General features: G+C 44.8%; 1 protein-coding gene and 1 pseudogene across 1 annotated transcript in view; both read right to left on the bottom strand.

Moving 5' to 3' along the window:
• The window catches only part of wnt5b (wingless-type MMTV integration site family, member 5b), a 153,036-nt gene that overhangs the window by 109,729 nt on the left and 21,742 nt on the right, over positions 1-21,565 (bottom strand). The gene's annotated exons all lie outside the window — the stretch shown is intronic.
• LOC117391435 (uncharacterized) lies at positions 7,514-14,322 on the bottom strand (annotated as a pseudogene).

The following is a 21,565-nucleotide window of genomic DNA, read 5'->3' as shown; positions in this document are numbered from 1 at the left end:
GCAAACAACAGCACTGACCATAGTGAATTTGACCATAGTCTTCCTCATACTATGCATACTTCATTGATCAATAAGTAATACTCAAAGGCTCACAAGCATCCTAAAGTACAAATACGTGTCTCTGCTGTAAACTGTATACACCATACAGTTTGATGCCTACATTTTGGACTGAGTTCAGCTGATAAAGAAGAATAAGACATGTGGAGACAGGAGGATGGACAGATGGATGGAGAGAAGAGAGGAGAGACAGAAAGACAGGGGAGGCAAGTGGAGACAGGAGAGAGAGGCAGATGGATGGAGCAAGAGGAGAGGAGAGAGAGAGAGAAGAACAGGAGAGAGAAAAAGGGAGTCAGAGAGAAGAGGGATGAGAGAGAGTGAGAGAAAGAGAGAGGGAGAGAGAGAGTGTGTGTCAGAGACAAGGCATGTGGAGACAGGCTAATGGATAGACAGATTGATGAGAAGAGGAAAGGAAAAGAAAGAAAGAGGGAGGGTTAAAGAGAAAGAGAGGAGGCATGTAGAGATTCATGAAGAAAGAGAAATGAAGAGAGAGAAAAAGAAGGAGAGGGGGGAGAGAGAGAGAGGAGTAAGCAAAAGAGAAGGAGAGGTGGCATCTGGGATATGGAGACTGGCAGATGGACAGATGGATGGAGAGGAGGAAAGAGAGAAACAGATAAAAAAGAAAAGAGAGAGAGGCGGCATATGGAGATGGTTGATGGACAGATGGATGGACAGTGAAGGAAAGGAAAAGAAAGAGATAGTGAGAGAGGGAAGGAGAGAGAGACAGAGAGGAGCAAGCAAGAGAGGAGAAGAGGGGGATGTGGAGATACAGGCTAATGCACAGATAGCTGAATGGAGAGAAAAAAGAGAGGCAAACAGAAAAAAGACAGAAATTAAGGAGAGAGGGGGAGGAAAAAGAGGAGCAAGAGAAGGAGACAGGAGGAGGCAGAGACAGGCTCGTCCACAGAAAATATTCAACGAACTCCCTGCAGTACCAGACCTGAATGTGTGTGTGTGTGTGTGTGTGTGTGTGTGTGTGCATGTTTACCAAATCATGTGGGGATTCAATACTGGTAAATCTGGTTAAGTTTAGAAAATAAATGCAAGTTTATGTAATGTCCCCAGAGAACAGAAAAACTCAAATAGTGTGTATGTACAGGTTTGCCTTGTCATGTGAGGACTCAAACTTGACCATCACCAGAAGCAGCACGTTTAAGGTTACATATTGATAAGAAGGATTCTGACCTATCAAACATTCCAGGGCTGAAATGATCAAAATTATTCCAGTGAAGGTGCATGGAGATTCCAGTGAAAGTGTATGGAGTTTAAAATCAAAGTGAAGCACTTCCTGTATTACCACATAACATTACAAGGTGGAACAGTGTTTTCTGTTTGAGAGAAGAACTCAGCCTAAATGTGCAGGGTTTGTGCATTAAACATGTGTTCTGACCAGTCTATTTTGCCTATTTTCTGTTTTAGTTTGACCAAGTGCACTGTCCCTTTAATATAAAACAGGACGTTGTCCCTACAGGTCATGTGTGGTAGTGCACACAGTATAATAGAGAGGTTGCCACTGGCTGACATGTGTTAATTACCCTGTAATGAGTTCATGAAGGCATTCCCTGTAAGTATACAAAAACATAGTCTAAAAAGTTAAAGGTATTCACAAATAAGATGTGTTAAAGCAGTTGAAGTGTAAAAAAATTGAACTATTTGAAAGCTAATTTATGTGCTAACTTATGTTGAATTACTAGCGTGCACTTGGGTTAGCATTAGCATATTATTTGCTGTATTCCTTTGTAAGATTCTAATGTATACTGTATTATGTTGTTACAGTTTCACACCTGCCATATAGTCTAAACCAGTGGTTCTTAACCTGGGTTCGATCGAACCCTAGGGGTTCGGTGAGTCAGTCTCAGGGGTTCGGCGGAGGTCAAGACATACACCTGACTCATAATTAGTGGACTGCGAGCGTCTCCAGACGTTGGCCCAATTCAACAAATGCACCCTTTGATGTGTCTATCGAAATACCTGCCCAACTTAAATGAGCCATTTGAACACTGCTCACACCTCACAGACCCAGCTCACAGTCCTGCGTAAAGACACAGCCCTGATTTTCAGACGCTGTGCGCAGGAGCAGGAGGATCAGGAGGACGTAACTTTCGCCCGTCCCTCATGACGCGCTAAAAAGCTTGTCTGTAGATGTATAATGAAAATCCTGATAGGAAATCACCACAGAAATCTATTTGATGTAGTAACAAGTTTATTATATCTGTGATAGATCTGCTCTTGTCTCCGTGATGACGTATCATGTTTAACACATCAGACATGTCACCCAAAAGTAGAGCCACAAGAGTGAAAATGAGCCAAAACAAAAGTCTTTGGAGCGCTTTTTAACAAAGGAGAAAAGGCCAACTGAGGAGCCAGAAGAGGAGACTATGACCTCCAAGAAAAAGAAAGATAAATTTAAGAGACAACACCAGGAGTCCTACTTAAATATGGGTTTGTCGCCACAGGTGACTCTCACGCACAGAGTCTGCTCTGTGTAATATGTGGAAAAAGCAAATGAGGCATTGAAACCTTCAAAAGTGCTTTGGCACATGGAGACTAAGTACCTGGGATTAAAAGATAAGCCTTTAGAGTTTTTTGAAAGAAACTGAGGAGCAGACTAGACATAATCACACTGCAGGTGTCATTGTCTCTCATCACTGCTCGATAGGACCACCTCATCACAAAGACACAAGTGCAGGGCTCCCTCTGATGCAGCGGTTTGGTGAGTTGTATTTTTTATGCACTTATGCACAACTTATTTTTGCCATATTTATCTGCCATGTGTAGAAGGCTTGTCCGTGAAAATAAAACCTACATTATTCCGTTGCATTATTATTATAATTATATACTATGTTACCTCCTTTTTTATATCTGTCAAAAAGTATTTGCGGCTCCCAGTGTTTTATTTTCCGTGGAAACTGGGTCCAAATGGCTCTTTGCGTGTTAAAGGTTGCCGATCCTGTAGCGTGATGGAAATTAGGTGATGGGTGTGTTAAAATGTTAAAAATAATAAATAGCATAAATACAATAAGTCCATTATTGAAATACATAAGGTTCAAAATTTAAATAATTTCAGTGTGGTAGAATTAAAAAAGGTCATGTCTTTGTAAAAAGGTATATATGTAATTTGTTGTGAGTTCATGCATTTTATTGGTTTTATTCTTTGAACACAGTGATGTTAATGCACGATTCATTTTGTGCACCAGTAAAACATCCATATGTCTTGAATTTGAAATATATATATATATAAATATATATATATATATATATTTTTTTTTTTTTTTTTTTTTTTTTCAATAAACAAGGGTTCGGTGAATGTGCATATGAAACCGGTGGGGTTCAGTACCTCCAACAAGGTTAAGAACCACTGGTCTAAACCCATCCTGGCGTCAGTGACTTATTCTGTGGAGATGTTTAACTCCTGGATAGTAGAAACGGAGTTCTATGAGGCCAGTACAGTGAAAAGGGACACCCTACAACAAACTCCTGACCCGCTGCACTGTTACACGCTTCATCCAGGCTAGCATGACAGACGCAGTATCACCAAGTCAGCATAAAGGCACATCACATCAGCACCAAGATGGATAGAGACCAGTATGATGTCAGATCTTCAGTGTCAAAGAAATCAAGCCACTCCTCTGCTGCAAGTGTCATTTTAGCACCTGCTGCCGCATGCGCCAGAGCATAGCCTGCCCAAAATAATATGCTAAAAAAGAAGTTGAAATCAAAGTGGAAAACACTAAATTTGATGCTAAGCTTGATGTTTTAGTAAAAGAGAGTGAAGATGAAGCTGCAGCCGCTGAAGCAGCAGTTTTGGAGTTTGCTGCTGCAAGTTTGGACACAAGTGATGAACACCTGATGCTGCCACAACAGGCAGAAAGTTCCTTTGAATTAAGTGCAGAATATGTAGAGCCACCAGGCTCACAGTGATTCAGGTAAATTGAAGGACATTAATAATTAAAAAAGCATGAATACAATACAGTCTGAAAAATCACAAAATGAGCTGTCCACAGCAAAAGACTACCAGTCACCTAGACCCCCAGAACAAAGACATTGTTCACCTGAAAGGCAGAGAAAACAGGCACACCCTGTCAACTATGAGCAAGACAACAGCCACAAGTATCCTGGGTATATGCTTCCTTCTGCTGGATGTTTTCGGTATTCCTCTCCTGCTTCAAACCATTCCAGTGACATTAATGAGCTTGCCAAATATTTAGTGAAGAGTCACCAAATTTGACAACAAGTCTGAAAACTATCTTGGAAATCATCCTTCATCAATGCTATCAAGACACTTAAGCTTAGGCCAGCAGAAGGAATTGACCTCCTGATAAAATCACTTAAACCCCAGTCCACCAAACATGCACATTCCATAAAAGCTGTAAGTATAAACAAACCAGCTGCAGCATTAGAGGTTATCTGGGGGAGACTAGAGGGCAGCTGTGGGTCACCAGAGGCCATATAGGGTGCTATTTTTGCCAAACTGGATCAATTCCCCAAAATAAGGCCCAGAGACAATCAAAGGCTAAGAGAACTCAGTGATATATTACAGGAGTCCGCCAAACAAGAAGGATACCTGCAGGGACTCACTTATCTCGACACCACAAGGGACATTGCTCCAGTGGTATAGGCCTCACTTCTGGCAGAAGAGCCTATGATTACGTGATAGAGGCCATAGACGGCTCTCTTGTTATACCTCTGCCCGTGCTGATCAAGTGCAAAATGATTCCCAATAAAAGAGGAAATTCCTACTCCATCTGCTGCTCAGGCACATCACCACCTTGAGAGCATAGCACACAAAATACCACCTTTGCACAATGGTGCTGACATTTAGCTATTGCTTGGAAGGAACATTCTGAGAGTCCATAAAGTGTGCAGTCAGGTCAATGACCCGCATGATGCACCATATGCTCAGAGACTAGACTTAGAGTAGGCTGGGTGATAGTTGGAGATATATGCTTAGGCAGCACTCATAAGCCTTCACATGTCACCACTCTTAAGATTCACAGTCTGACAAATGGGAGGCCCACCCATTTTCCCCCATGTGAAAATCACTTCACTGTCAAGCCACACACCAGTCTCCCAAACAGAAAACTAAGGCTCAGTGGCTCAAACATGAAAGGCAACACACAAAATGACAGTATGGGAAACAATGTGTTCTGCCAGACCAAAGCTTGCACCTTCAATGGAAGATCTGCTGTTCCTCAAAATAATGGACAATGAGTGTTTCCAGGACAAATCACGAAGTCGGGTAGCTCCGCTACCATTTCGTCAGCCAATGGCACTGCTGCCAAACTATTGCTAGTACGTGATTAGCTGCCTCGAATCACTGAACTCTAAACAAAAACCCTGAAATGAAGGCTCACCTGATAGACTTTATGCAGAAAATGTTGGACAATAGGCATGCAGAGCTTGCACCCCCAGTACAAGAAGGCATAGAGTACTAGTACTTACCCTATTTTGGAGTATACCACCCATAAAAGTCATCACAGATAAGCTGCGCTGCGCAGGGCTTAATCTAAACAATAGTTCATTTGGTGTACTTGTCAGGTTCAGGAAGCATGTAGTCGCAGTCACCGCAGACATCCAACAGATGTTCTATTGCTTCTTGATGCGTGATAACTGCAGAGATGTACTTAGGTTTGTCTGGCACAAAGACAATGACCCACAGAAAGAGCTTGTTGACTACAGAAAGTTTGTACATGTGTTTGGCAACAGCCCCTCACCTGCTGTAGCCACATATGGGATGAGGAGAGCAGCTCATCAAGGAGAGGCCAAATACATCACAGACGCGCGCCACTTCACTGAATGTGACTTTTATGTCACATTTAAAGTCTGTCCCCACCAAGCACAACACCATCGACCTTCTGAAACGCACAAAAGAGATGCTGCCAAAGTCACACCTCCGCCTCCTCAAAATAGCATCAAAGGAGGTTGAGATGGTGGACGCATTGTCGGTTCAGGAACGAGCCAAAGACCTCCTGGATCTGTTCAAGGACGACCTCTCAGATCAGCGCAGCCTTGGAGTAAAGTGGAATATGATGAAGGACTATTTCAATTTTTTACACTGCTCACACTGAAAAGCCTTACACACGAAGTCCTTTCAACTGTGAACAGTGTGTTTGACCCGCTAGGGTTTCTGTCCACAGTTATTATTCAAGGACGATTGCTCCTCAGTGAACTATCGTTACAGACAGCAGAGTGGGACTCACCTTTTCCAGAGGACCTAAAAGGCTGGTGGATAGAATGGCAACTGTCTCTTCAATGCCTCAGCAAAGTCCATGGCACACGCACATACACTTAAACATCACTGTCTCAGTCTAAATGTGTAGAACTTCGTATCTTTTCAGACGCATCTGTGAAGGCGATATGTCCAGTCTCATACCTCAAGGTCACTGCTCATGATTACACAACAGAGGTGGGGTTCATCCTAGGTAAGGCGCGACTCATCCACAGCCAGAGCTTACAGTTTCTAGGCTTGAACTCGCAGTAATGCCGCAGTAATGGTGGTCGAAATGGCAGAGGTCATAAGTGAAAAGGTAGACCACCCCATAAACAACAACACTAATAGCAAGGTGGCCTTAGATTATATCCACAACCAGTCCAGGCATTTTTATGTGTACGTAAACAATCATGTGTGTTGTATTAGAGCACGGGTGGGCAAACATGGGCTGACACATGGGCCACAATGGGTTCTAAAATTTGACAGAGGGGCTGGGCCAGGATATATATATATATATATATATATATATATATATATATATATATATATATATATATATATATATATATATATATATATATATATATATATGTGTGTGTGTGTGTGTGGGGGGGGGGGGGGGGGGCGTCCAAAGAGTGGGATCTGGTGAGGAGCAAAGGTAATCCGGTAAGCACGTAAAAAAAAGAGAAAAAACATGAACAAAGCCGAACAAGGTATATTCACGTGAACACGCAGATGATCTGGCGCCGAGTGTTGCGTCCTGGCTCCTCTTATCCACCGCAGGTGCAGCTGATGATGACTGCTTCCAGGTGTGCATGGGAGGAGCCAAGATCTCCACCCAGCTCCAAACTCAGACACGTGAGGGAGGGGGAAAAGACAACAAACGAGGCAGGACAGACCGGGATCATGACAGTACCCCCAGGCTTGTCCAGATGGGCGCGGTGAAAATCCCTGACCAATTCAGGGTCCAAAATGCGTGTCCTAGGCACCCAAGAACGCTCCTCAGGACCATACCCCTCCCAGTCCACCAGATATTGAAGTCCCCTGCCTTGCCGGCAGACATCGATGAGCCGCCAGATGGTAAAAGCCAGGTGACCATCCACGACCCGGGCGGGAGGAGGGGGATCGGCCGGAGGGCAAAGGTTACTGGTATGGACGGGCTTGATTTCGGACACGAAGTTGCAATTCTACGGTGACTGGATTAATGATTTTGGTGATCTTGAATGGCCTCAGGAAGCGGAGGGATTATTTCCGGAAGTTGGTCTTGAGCAGGATGGTCTTGGACGACAAAACAGATTGACCAGGTTGGTATCTGGGAGCGGGAGTGCGGTGCCGGTCTGCAGCTGTCTTGGTCCAAGCCCCGCTAGGAGTAGTGTGGCTCTGGTCTTCCCCCAGACTATGCGGCAGCATTGAAGGGGTTGGAAGATACCACACATCGCAACGCTGTCTCCAAGTCCTGGTTTGCCCGCTCGGTTTGTCAGTTGGACTGGGGATGGAAACTGGACATGAGGCTGACAGATGCGCCCAGGCCCTCGCAGAAAGTGCGCCACACATGGGAGGTAAACTGAGTGCCACGGTTGGGAGCTTTGGCAGGGCGATGAAGTGGGCTGCTATGGAGAAGCGGTCGATGATGGTGAGGATGACCGTGTTGCCTTGAGACAGACCAGCCTTACCCCTGGCACACACCTGGCACGTGGAGACAAAAGCCCTGGTGTCCCTGTCGACGGTAGGCCACCAGAAATGACGTTTCAACAGCGAGAGGGTGTGATTGGCTCCTGGATGACCAAGAGCTATGGATCCATTCCAGTACCTTGGAGCGAGCAGCATCTGGAATGAAAAGAATACCAGGTGGGCCATTACCTGGATCAGGGTCATTGCGTTGGGCCTCCCAGACCAAGTCTTTGATCTCCCAGTGGACGGCTGCGACAAAACAGGTAGGTGGGATGATGGGTTCTGGTTCGGTGATGGACTCCACCTGAGCGAACTAATGAGAAAGGGCGTCTTGACATTACGGGATCCCGGACGGTAGGTGAGAGTAAAATTAAACCGACTAAAGAATAAGGACCAACGGGCTTGACGGGAATTGAGGCGTTTGGCAGATTGAATGTAGGAAAGATTCTTCGTCCATACCAGAAAGGGTTGCTCTGCCCCCTCCAACCAGTGCTGCCTCTCCTCCAACGCGAGCTTGATCGTCACTCGCGATCCTCCACATTATAGTTGCTTTCCGCTGGAGACAAACGATGAGAGCAGAAAGCACAGGGAAACAAACGATTGTGGGGTTCAAACCTCTGGGAGAGGACAGCCCCCACTCCGGCGTCTACCTCCACGATGAACTGGCAAGAGGGGTCGGGCTGATGTAGGATCGGAGCAGAGGTGAAGAGGCCCTTCAATTTGTTGAAGGCGGACTGGGCTTCGGGGGTCCAAGTGAACTGTCTGGAAGGAGAAGTGAGTTTGGTGAGAGGTGAAACCACACGGCTAAAGTCACGGATGGACCGTATATAAAAGTTGGCAAAACCAATAAACCTCTGGAGTTGTTTTTGGTTATTGGCCAATCAGTCATAGCTTTATTTTTCTCTGGGTCAGCTCTCACCTGTCCACGCCCCACGATGAATCCCAGGAAACTGACCTCATCTGCGTGGAACTCGCACTTTTCGGCCTTGACGTAGAGCTTATTTTCGAGAAGACGTTGGAGGACCTGACGTCCATGATACTGGTGTTCCTGCGAGGACTGCGAGAAGATCAGGATATTATCAAGACAAACCGGTTCAGAAAATCTCGAAGGACATCATTGATAAGGGCCTGGAAGACTGCTGGGGCATTGGTTAGTCCAAAAGGCATGACCAGATACTCGAAGTGTCCCCATGGCATCTTGAAAGCAGTCTTCCACTCGTCCCCCTCCCTTATGCGCACAGGTGGTACGATTTGCGCAGGTCAATTTTTGTAAAAATCGTGGCTCTGTGGAGTGGTGTTAAGGCAGAGTCAATGAGAAGAAGAGGGTATTTATTTTTTACGATGATGTTGTTGAGGCCCCTGTAGTCTATGCATGGACATAGAGTCAAGAAAAACCCTGCGCCCACCGGAGAGGAGGACGGATGGATAATGCCTGTTGCCAGTGAATCTCGGATGTACCGCTCACGCGAAGGTCAAGCAAATGTGTGACATGTAAAAAACTGAGAGGGAATATTGAGGAACAATTGAACAAATTAAGTTGTTAAACTGACTGGCCTCAGGCTGAGATGGGTGAGAGAGAGTAGTGATAAGGCCACAGAACATTGCCTTCTGCAGCTCGACTGGATCATTAGGGCAGGATATCACTGGACAAGGGGCCCATGATGATTCACTTTCTTGAAGGAAGGAGGGCCCGTTACTCCAGCGGCTGCGACCATGTATCTGTGAGTGTCAATCCGTATGTGATATCATCAGCGGGGTTTCACTGGAGTGGACATACCGCCATGAGCTGCACTCTGTTAGCTCCTGGATATCTGCTAATCTGATACCAACAAATACTTTATAGCGGCATGAAGGAGACTGCAGCCAGTTCAACACGGTCATGGAGTCGGTCAAGTAGGTGACAGATGAGATGGGGACAGTGAGCTCTTGTTTCAAAACTGCACCAAGTTGAGCATCGGTATGGGCAGCGCAGAGTTCCAGCCTTGGAATAGACTGCTGGCAAACTGGGGCAACACATGAACGGGCAGCAAGGAATGTCCCATAGATTTGACCTTTATTGTCGACAGTGCGCAGGTAAGCGACATACCCATATGTCCTTTCTGATGCATCTGAGGATGCTCTGAGTTGCAGATGAGAGGTCTATATCTCAGTGGACGTAACAGCGATTGATGGACATGCTGGGTAGAATATGAAACTCACTCACCCAGGTGTCCCACAGATGGAGCAAGTCCTCAGGAAGGTGAGGATCATCCCAAGCATGTTTCTTCTGCCAGAGGCTCTGCAGCAGGATCTTTGCTCGTGTAGTCTAGGGAATAAGCAGTCCTTGGGGGTCACATTGTCTGGCTAAGACTCGATAAATGTTGCGCATTGTGGGCAGAGGCTGCTCCGTGTGGCGGAGATGATATGTGATGGTGTCAATTCTGCAGTGCCAGTGCAGCCCCAGAGTCCACTCTGGAGGGTCAGCACCATCTATGGACAGCCACAGTTATCTACTTTTTGACGTGAGCTCAGTTGGCATATTACTGATGATGTCTGGAACATTGGTGGCTCACTGTCTCAGTTCAAAACTACAACACTGGAGGAAAATCTGTAGCTTTGTGATGAGCTTTTTAGCCTATGCAACAGATGAGAAGCTTTGAAGAAGAGTGTCCACATAGAAACAGTTCTCAACTGAATGTCGAGTATCTTCATCAGGACTACTGTGAGTGAGGACATGCTTTTGGAGGGCAAAGGTTGCGCAGGGCAAAGGTGGTGCTGAAAGGACTGGTAGATGTCAGCCTTAGAGCTGTGGCTCATGTCTCTTCAGATAAAGTGAAGGAAGGGTTGACCTTCTGGCAGAAGCCAAACCTGATGAAACATTCCCTTAATGTCTGTTTACTGCGATGGGGTACTGCCTGAAGCGGAGCAGGATCCCGAGAAGAGTGGCGACTAAGGTGGGCCCCGGAAGCAAATGTTCATTAAGGCTGACAGTTAAAGACAATTAAGGCTGACAGTTAAAGACAATGTAATCTTTGTCATTGTGATGGACCATGTGATGTAGATAGCAAACGACGAAGTTTAAATCTGTCAACTGGGCAAATTGTTGTAGGAGTGAAGACGTTTCGCTGCTCATCCAAGCTGCTGCTTCAGTTCTGGTCAGAATGCTGGTGGCCACTGCCTTAATTCTATCTGAGGGGAGGGGGCTAACCACACTGAAACTGTAAACAGCTTTTGTTTCCAGTTTCAGCTGAGACTACCCTATTCAGCCTTTAACAACCCTGCTATTGTTCTCATTGTTCTGGGTCTGAGGATGGAGTTATAGATGGGCGAGAGATTATGTCTCAGGCCCCCATTTTTGTTTAAGGAACAATTATTTAACTCCTCTCTCAAATCATTTCTTTTCTCTGGCTAAGATCTGAACTTCGCTGTCTTCAAAGGAGTGGTTAGTGGCTTTGAGATGGAGATGTACGGTGGACTGGGGCCCAGAGGGACCGGTGTTGGTACATCCTCTTATGGGGTAGCTGTTTAGTTTCTCCAATGTAACGCTCACTGCACTCTTCATTACACTGAATGGAGTAGACTACATTACTTTGTTTATGCTCGGGGTTTTGTCCTTTGGGTGAACCAATTTTTGCCTTAAAGTGTTGGTCGGTTTGACAAAGACAGGAATCTCATACTGTCTGAAAATTCTCTGAAGTTTTTCAGACACACCCGCTATGTAAGGAATGGTAACACCTCTCCTTCTAGGTTCAGATTCTCTGTTGTCCTGTTTTTTTTTTAGCTCTCTTAGACCTATTGAAGGCCCATTTTGGATATCCACAAGCAGAGTTGGCTTTCTCCACATGTTACTCCTCCTTTACTTTTCCCTCTGTGTTTGTAGTCACCACTTGAGCTCTGTGTTGTAGTGTCCGGATCACCTCGAGTTTGTGCTGCAGTGGATGGTGTGAATCAAATAGCAGGTATAGGTCCGTATGTGTAGGCTTCCTGTAAACTTCTACCTGGAGTCGCCGATCCTCTCCTATTGTTACTGCACAATCTAAAAAGACCAGTTTGTTCTCCTTCCCGTGTGAAGTTGATGTTTGGATCCACAGCATTAATATGTGCAGTAAAAGGCTCCAGATCCTGAATTTTGATTTTGGTCCAGTTGTCATCCACATATCGAAAACCAATGTGTGGGTGGCGTACCTGTAATGAGGCCAAAGCCTCCTGTTCAAATTGTTCCATGTATAAGTTAGCCATGATAGGAGAGAACAGTGAGCCCATGGCACAGCCATGGATTTGCCTGTAGAAGTTTCCTCTAAACTTGAAATATGTGGTATTAAGACAAATTTCCAGCAGTTTGCAGATTTGGTCCAGTGTCAGTTTAGTTCTCTCTTTTAGCTTAGTATCCTGCAGTAGCCTCCTCTTTGCTGTCTCCACCGCTACTGATGTGGGGATACACGTAAAAAGAGAGGTCACATCAAATGAAACCATGGTCTCATCCAGAATCAAATTGAAGATGCTTGATTTTGCTCACAAATTCTGCTGTGTTCTCAATATGGTGCTCCATGTTGCCCACCAGAGGAGCCAGGGTGGTCTTCAGATGTTTGGCCACATTGTATGTGATAGAATCCACACTACATACAATGGGTCTGAGGGGTACTCATTCTTTGTGGATCTTAGGGAGGCCATAGATACAAGGAATGGAATCACCAGGATAGAGTCTGTAATACAGCTGTCTATCAATAACTTCCTACATCGCATGTCTGTCTACACAGACATGTGATGTAGAATATATCAGGAACAGATGCTCTGCTCTTCAGGTGAGGTGATATTTCTGATGTAACCTGAGTTCAACAACTTTGTGATGTCCTACTTATAGGAATCTGCTTTGACAGGGTCTCTGGAGAGGTGACTCTCTGTAACACGCGTGTGACCCATGACCGCTTCCTTCGGTGCATTGCGGGGAGGAAGTCTTCTTTCAACAGCAGGGGGGTGGCATAGCTGTTGACATTGTCAACTTTGATTCTGGTTGTTGACGTTTGATGGCTGCATTATCCTGCTTTGACCTAGTGATTTAATTTCTCATTGCGGTATGGTAAAATGTCCATCTACCACAATCTGGAGACATGGCTGAGTAAGTCAGCTGTGTTTAAGAGGAGACACTGGGATGTGGAGAACTGGTGCAGCAGGACTTTGGCAGGACCTTGTAAAGTGCATCCAAGGCGAGTCTTTAGTGCGGCTGGCCCCCCTGGGGGTCCTAAGCGCACACGCTTGACTGGTGTGAGGAGATGAGGTGTAGTGGCTAAGCTTGGCTGAAAGAATGGAGTGGGAGACCTCTGAGGTGGTGATATGTTCTTTGAAGAGCTTTGGCAGGATAAGAATGCTTAGAGAGCCCGAGCTCAGTTGCTGTGAAGGCTTTACATATGAGAAAGCTCTTCTGAGGATAGGTAGCAGATGATATGCTGAAGGACACTGACCTGCCAGACACAGTAGTGAGGTCTTAAGTGCCAGGTCTTCTCTTTGTCCATGAAGATGCAGGTCTTGGGCAGCACTATGGAGGATGATTGTGTGCTCAGAATCATCATCTAGAATGACATAAGTTTCAAGGCTGTGCTGGCCATTGTGGAGGATAACTTTGACCATTTTCAGGAGGACACAGCTGCTTCTGAGATCTGGATCTAAGTAATAAGTGTTTGCACACCTGGACCTGATTGTTCTAACTGCAGCGGAAGAGCTGACTTCATAGAGGATATCGAGATGGATCTGACTGCACTGGTCACACATGGCCTTAAGATAACACTAAGAAGCTAAGTGGTTTCTGCCATATCTTAAACAATGCCTCCCTGTTTTGATCCAGGCAGCTCTTTGTTCAGTGGAAAGGTTCTTGAACTCTGGGCATTGATTTAAATAGTATTGCATGTTATTACAATAGGGGCAGTACTTGGGTTGCTCTGGTAGTGAGGTGAACTGAGGTTGGACTTGTGATGGAGCAGGGTCAGAGCCAATTAATACTGTGGTAGGGCGTACATTGGGTCTCTGCAACTTGGGCTTTGTGACGTTCTAACGGTCGTCTCATGGAGGGCATAAGTGATGAGGTGGAACATCCTCATCCCGAACACGGACTTCATACTCAAGCCAGTCAGAAAAGTCCAGAAGTGTGGGTATAGGTGTGCGAATAGGGTCGATGAAACGTTTGAACTGTGCCCTCAGTTCGTGCAGCTTTTCTCTCTGACAGCTTAGACAGAAGACGTGCGTGACCCACATTCAAACTCAGTTCTGCCCTCTCTTCCTAACAGCTCCAACATTCAAACTTTGAGCCTGCAGCTGTCGCAACTTCTGACTGGAGGCTCGGCTAGGACCTCATTGATACGCTGTAATGCCAGTTTGTGGGGCTGTCCATACATTTCTGTGAGTGAAGCCATGGTCTTGGAGTAAGGGGCAGAACTATTGCTATATGAGTCGGCTATGAGAAGAGCATCTTCTCTTGAGATGATCAACTAAGATTTGATATTTAAAATCCTCAGTAGCATCTCTGGGCAGGATATTGTCCAGGTCAATTTTAAGATGGGCAAACTGACGTGGGTCATCATCAGTAAACAGGGGAATATGAGGCTTTGGCCCTCTGTATGAGGTCTCAACAGTAGGTGGCACTGGAGGGGGCGTGTATAGCTTAAGATACTGTGGAGTGGCATGTAGCCTTGAGTTGTAAGGGGGAAGATATGAGACAGGAAGAGGAGGCAAAGGTTCGTCAGGGAGAGAAGGAATGTATGAGACAGGAGGAGAAGGTGGAGGCAATGGATAATCTGATGGAGGAGGTGCATCAGGCCATGGCAGTGGAGGAACATCCACAGGATCTCTACTTTAGCTATAAGGGGTGGAAGTGCACTCTGGAAAATGATGTGGTAGATATGATGCGCTGTTCTCAAACTGAGTAGACTGCCATTGAATTGTGTAATGAGGCTGAGGAGCAGATCCCAGAGAGAGGGAGCTGAAGAGAGCTTGCATCTCTCACTTGAGCTGAATATTGTCTTCTTTCATATCCCGAAGAGTTGATAGGACTGCCTTGGAGCTGAGGTTTTGTGACACATTTCTCTCTCTCCACAGTGGAGTGGTCACAGAATGTGCTGGAGTCAAGTTGACGCCTTAGGAGAGACACCAAGAAATCATCGAGATACCAGGGACAACGGACATGATGATGTGGACGAGACATGATTGGACTGAGGAAACTGCGGATCTGGCTCGAAGGACCATATCAAGGAGGTGCTGGGAAAGAAACCCAAACTTGTAACCCCGAAAAGGACTTTATTTAGGACTAGCCTAGTATCCACAATCTCCTCAGGTTGTTTGGCCAGAACAAAGTGACCAGAAGCCAGTTCACTCTACCACTCTTAATTGAAGCTGTTCACAGTTCACGGGTTCATGGGTTCATGTTCCTGGTTTCTAAAGGCAGAAATAAATACGATGAATGTGATGAATGATATAGCAAATAAAATATAAAATATATGGTAATAATAAACATAACAACAAGCATGCAAATACAGAATACATAGAAACACAGGAAACATACAGAAAACATACTTAACTAACTAAATATACTGTATACAATAATAAAAGTTTGGCACTTTCTCGCCTAAAGCACAAAATTCCGAGTGTCGTTGAATGCACCATGGACGGCAGCAGAGTGCAGTGAAAATGCGAAAGCCTGCTGGAATGCATCACTGGCGCAAGTTGTGTAACAGCAATGTGAACATGGAAACAAAACTAATTAAGGCTGGATTGATGGGATATGAAGTACAAATACTAATAATAATATTGACTTACGTTCTCAAGGACGCATGAACAATTGCAGATGAAAGAAAAAGTCCAAAGTTGGAAAAGACGGCAGGAGCGACTGTCCCAAACACACACTGCCTACTACTAAAAGTTCTGCCGGTGGCTGATGAATCCTGACTGGTTGAGGAGTGAGAAGGGGTGATCACTGATTGGTTAAAATGGTTGCTGGGCTGGAATGTCTGAATAATAATGAAAAAAAACTTAATGCCTAAAAAAACCTAATGCCTAAACTAGGAACATCATTGACAGATTAAAACAACACAAATATGAATAAAATTACACTCTTGTTAACAATTAGCATATTGCCATATTCCTTTGTAAGATTCTAATGTACACTGTATTATGTGGTTACAGTTTCACACCTGCCATATAAAGAACAGTCTAAACCCATCCTGGCATCGGATGTGTGGAGGTGTTTAACTTCTGGATAATAGGAACGGGGTTCTACAAGGCCAGTACAACACATGTGAATGAAACAAAACACAACTCCAGGTATGTTTGTGATAAGGAAACAACGTTATAACACAGAGCAGAAAATTGCGTGATATAAGACCTGTTAAGCAATTACAGAACAATTTACAAAGAAAAATACAACAAAAAATATTACAATGTGTTTGGGGCCAACATTGTCCAGTATATCGCCTTATTACACCAATTTATAGATCAAAATAGGATATCAACTGCACTGATATCGACTGAAACGATATCCGATCCATCAGAAATTTCAATATCCCTAAAAAGGAGGGGAAATGTAGTTTGAACATACTTTTTATCTCTAGAAGACAGATACAAGTATGTTTGAGGGAAAGAAAACAGAGGTGAAGGGAGAGGAACAAGTCAGGGTACAGACAGTAGTTTTTATGGCTAAGCTACGGACATCTATTAAAATGTCCTCCATGAATCTAATGTGTGTGTGTGCGTGTGTGTGGGGGTGTGTGTGTGGGGGGGTGTGTGGGGGTGTGTGTGTGTGTGTGAAAGAAAGAAAAAGGGGATTGAGAAAGGCAAGAGCTGGACAAAAAAAGAGACGAGTGAGATACAAAAGCGATAAGAAAGAGAGAAAGGGAGAGTGACAGCTGTATGGGGGGGAGACAGCGAGAGAGTGACAGAGAGACAGAGAGAGAGAGACAGAGAGAGAGCCCTGGGGTTTTCTGGATTGGTGCCAAGACCTGCTGCAGATCAAAGCCTGCTCTTCCTCCTCCACCTCCTCTTCCTCCTCCTCTTCTGATGCATCATCACTCCGTTCCTCATCCCCCGTTTTCCTAATTCCTTCTACAGATAAAAAATAAAAACATCTGCATTTTCAAGTCACACTTCTCCTATAATCTTCCTTTTGGCTGTTTAATTTTGGTCTCTGAGCAAATCCTCATCACTTTTATCCAGCTGTGTTTTGCATATAATTAGTGTTACTTCAGATGCCCTTTCTGATGCAATGACTGAGCACAGAGCAAAAGTCAAAGATAAAACAGACCAACAGAATGACAAACTACACACATAAGTTACCAACCAATTATGTTTATGTTGAAAGTGGGATTTGAACCACCAACCTTTGGATCAGTGGACAAACAGTTGATGTCAAAAATCGCATTCTGCTGTAGAATTTTCAACATTAAATGGCTGTACTTTCTTTTATATTACCACGTGACCTTATATATGCGTAATCTCTCAGTTGTCCAGGTAGGTTCCATAGTGGTCCAAGGGTGTATAATAGTCTATATGGTCTTGTTCTGATACAGCTGAAGACCATTCTAAAGCTATTCAAGAAGGGTTCATTTCTGTCCTGTATATTTTGATCCTTGTTTTAGTATCGATTAGTATCTGATTTTCAATACTTTTAACAACGTCTGTGTAGTCTGACACATCTGAGGTTGAACCGTAAGTGATTCTTATTCTCAGCTAATTCCTTGGCAATATTTTCCAGCTCTCTTGCCAGTTTGACTGTGGTAGGCCCGTAGTTCTTGAGAAGATGTCTGTGTAATCCCTCAGTCGTCCATGTCTGATCCATAGCAAAAGACGAAGTTTAAATCTGTCAACTGGACAAATTGTTGTAGGAGTGAAGACGTTTCGCTGCTCATCCAAACCACTTCTTCAGTTCTGGTCAGATAGCTGGTGGAGATTGTTTACAGTTTCAGTGTAGTTAGCCCCTCCCTTCAGATAGATGTAAGGCAGCTATTGTCTCCAGTTTCAGCTGAAACTACCCTATTCAGCCTTTAATGACCCTGCTACTGTTCTCTTGGTCTGGGTCTGAGGATGGAGTTATAGATGGGGAATAGATGATGTCTAAGGCCACCATTCCTGTTTAAGGAAAAACTGTCTTTCCTAATAAAATAGTTTCTTTAACTACCCTCTCACACCATTTTTTTTTTCTGGCTAAAATCTTAACTTCACTATCTTCAAAGGAGTGGAGATGGAGATGTACAGCAGACTGTGGTCAAGAGGAGCTTTCGCACCGGTGTTGGTACATCCTCTTATGAAGTGACTGTTTAGTTTCTCCAATGTACTGCTCACTGCACACTTCACTACACTGAATGGAGTAGATTACATTACTTTGTTGGTGGCTCAGGGTTTTGTCCTTAGGTTTGACCAGTTTTTATCTTGTTTGTAGGTTTGAAAAAGACGGGAATCTTGTACTGTCTGAAAATTATCTGTTTTTCAGACACACCCACTGTGTGAGCAATGATTACACCTTCTGGTCATTCCTTTAAACTACAGGGTTGGCACTTTTCAATAATGAAATTATTCATTAATAATAATTAAAACATCTGAAATATATGGAATTCTAGTATTAGTTTTAAAAGTTCATATTTCAACTTTCTCTCAAATGTATGTGCCAAGATGAGTTTCAAATTTTCATCATAAACTTATTCGAAATAATAAATTACATTATCCAACAGTAATACTTTATACAAGAGGGCAAATACACAATACGTCTCACCCCAGATACGTCCTCCAGCTCCTCCGGTGGGACCCCAAGGCGTTCCCAGACCAGCCGAGAGACATAGTCCCTCCAGCGTGTCCTGGGTCTTCCCCGGTGCCTCCTCCCAGTGGGACATGCCCAGAACACCTCCCTAGGGAGGCGTCCAGGAGGCATCCCGAGCCACCTCAGCTGGCTCCTCTCAACGTGTAGGAGCAGCGGCTCTACTCCGAGCTCCTCCCATGTGACTGAGCTCCTTACCCTATCCCTAAGGGTGTGCCCAGCCACTCTACAGAGGAAACTCATTTCGGCCGCTTGTATCAGCGATCTTGTCCTTTCGGTCATTACCCAGAGCTCATGACCATAGGTGAGGGTAGGAACATAGATTGACTGGTAAATCGAGAGCTTTGCCTTCCGGCTCAGCTCCTTCTTTACCACAACGGACCGATACAGTGACCACATCACTGCAGACGCTGCACCGATCAGCCTGTCAATCTCACGCTCCATCCGATACTTGAACTCCTCCACTTGAGGCAAAGGCTCTCCACCCACCCAGAGAGGGCAAACCACCTTTTTCCCGCCGTGAACCATGGCCTCGGATTTGGAGGAGCTGATTCTCATCCCAGCCACTTCACACTTGGCTGCAAACCGCCCCAGTGCCTGCTGCAGGTCCTGGCTCAAAACTTCTACTGTTCTGAACTAAAATCTGTAAACTAACTAATATGCTTTTGTCATGTCACGCACGTTGGGATCTCTCTTGCTCTCCTCTCTACATTCCCCTTCTTCCCCTCTCACACCCCCTCTTTCAACCACTTTTCTCTCTCTTCCTCCCTCCCTCTCTACAGCCCTCCTCTTTCCATCTTTCTTTCTCTCTATCTTCATCCTCTAATCCTTCTCCCTCTCTTCTCTCCCTATCTCGCTCTCCTTTCTTTCTCTATCGCTCCCTCTTTCTCTTCTCTCCACTCTTTCTCTGCCTCTCTCCCCCTCCCTCTCTCCCTCTCCACCTATTCTTTTTCTCTGTGATTCTAACCCCTTCTACCTGCCTCTCTCTCCCTTTCTACCCCCCCCTCACTCTTAAGTCTCTCTCCTTTTCCCTTTCTCCTCTTACTCCCTCTCCTCTCCACCTCTTTTCTCTCTTTTCCCTCTCTCACTCTCTTTCTTTCTCTCGCTCTCCAGCACTAGTCATTCTACTTATAGCCTCGCCATAAATCAACCTGTCACTCCCGTCATGCTGGCTGGATCTCACTGGGACACACACACACACAAAGGCGCACATACACAAACGCTAAAGGAGTGCTATGCTATCCCACACATGCACAAACCGACCACAGGCCACTAATGCAGAACTGTAGAGGAAAAATATGTAAATATAAGTAAGTAAATATAACGATGAGATACTGATTTTTTGACAAATGCATCATTGATGCATCATTGTAATGGAATTGGATATCAATTTCTGTTTTAAAAATCAATATTCAGATCACAGTGCAGATTTAAAACATCCAGAAATGGCAAAATTGCCACATTTTTATAGAGGGCTTTTCCACCTTCAAGACACTTTACAATAAGAAACCACTCACCCACTCTCACACACCAGGGGCAAGGTGGATAAAGTGTCTTGCCCAGCTCCGTGGGAGCTGGAATCACACCGTCAACCTGTGGGTCAGTGGATCTGACCACTTAACCAATGATGTTTAAGTTAAGAGCAGGATTCGAACCGCTAGATTTCGGATCAGTGTTCAAACACTCTACCAACTGAGCCACTGTACGGAGTGGGTGCCTCAAGAGTTTAATTTTTGTTTGCTTTCAGTCTCTGCACTGGTATCAGTTGATATCAGGTGTTGGCATATCCTTAAATCCATAGTATTGGAGCAAAAGATAAAGTTAAATCTGTTAACTGGACAAATCGTTGTAAGAGTGAAGACGTTTCGCTGCTCATCCAAGCCGCTTCTTCAGTTCTGGTCAGAATGCTGGTGGCCACTGCCTTAAATCTCTCTGAGGGGAGGGGCTAACCACACTGAAACTGTAAACAGCTATTGTTTCCAGTTTCAGCTGAGACTACCCTATTCAGCCCTTAAAGACCCTGGGTCTGTTGATGTAGTTATAGATGGGGGAGAGATTATGTTTCAGGCCCCCCATTCCTAACACAAATAGCTTCTTTAACTCCCCTTTCAAACCATTTCTTTTCTCTGGCTAAGATCTGAACTTCACTATCTTCAAAGGAGTGGTTAGTGGCTTTGAGATGGAGATACATGGCGAACTGGGGTCTAGAGGAACTCTCATGCCGGTGTTGGTACATCCTCTTATGGAGTAGCTGTTAAGTTTCTCCAATGTAACGCTCACTGCACTCTTCACTGCACTGAATGGAGTAGACTGCCTTACTTTGTTTATGGTTCAGGGGTTTTGTCCTTTGGGTGAACCAGATTTTGTCTTAGGTGTCTTCTTCTCTGTATGTGTGAAAAAGACAGGAATCTCATACTGTCTGAATATTATCTGTAGTTTTTTCCGACACACCTGCAATGTAAGGAATGGTAACACGTTTCCTTCTGGGTTCAGATTCCCTGTTGTCCTGTTTTTTAACTCTCTTACATATATTGAAATCCCATTTTGGATATCCACAAGCAGAGAGGGTTTTCTTCACATGTTGCTCCTCCTTCACTTTTCTCTCTGTGTTTTTGGGCACCACTTGATACCCAAGGTACTACAGAAGAAAGCACCTGAACCAGGGCAGAGAGCAGCCAGCTTAACTCAGCGCTACCTTAGGAAAGTGCTCGGCCTTAGAATCAGCCGTCCGCATTTTCTTATTGATAACTTGAAGTTTAAAATAGAAAGCTTAAAAGCAGCAGAGTAGCTACCTTAGTCTCAGAAGAAATAGCCAAGAGGATCTACAATGTCATAGCCATAGGGCAGTTGAAACGAAC

The sequence above is a fragment of the Periophthalmus magnuspinnatus genome, chromosome 23, assembly GCF_009829125.3.
Source record: "Periophthalmus magnuspinnatus isolate fPerMag1 chromosome 23, fPerMag1.2.pri, whole genome shotgun sequence".
Lineage (NCBI taxonomy): Eukaryota > Metazoa > Chordata > Actinopteri > Gobiiformes > Gobiidae > Periophthalmus > Periophthalmus magnuspinnatus.
Note: the sequence above shows the minus strand (reverse complement) of the source record. Positions and strands in the feature narration are given on the sequence as shown.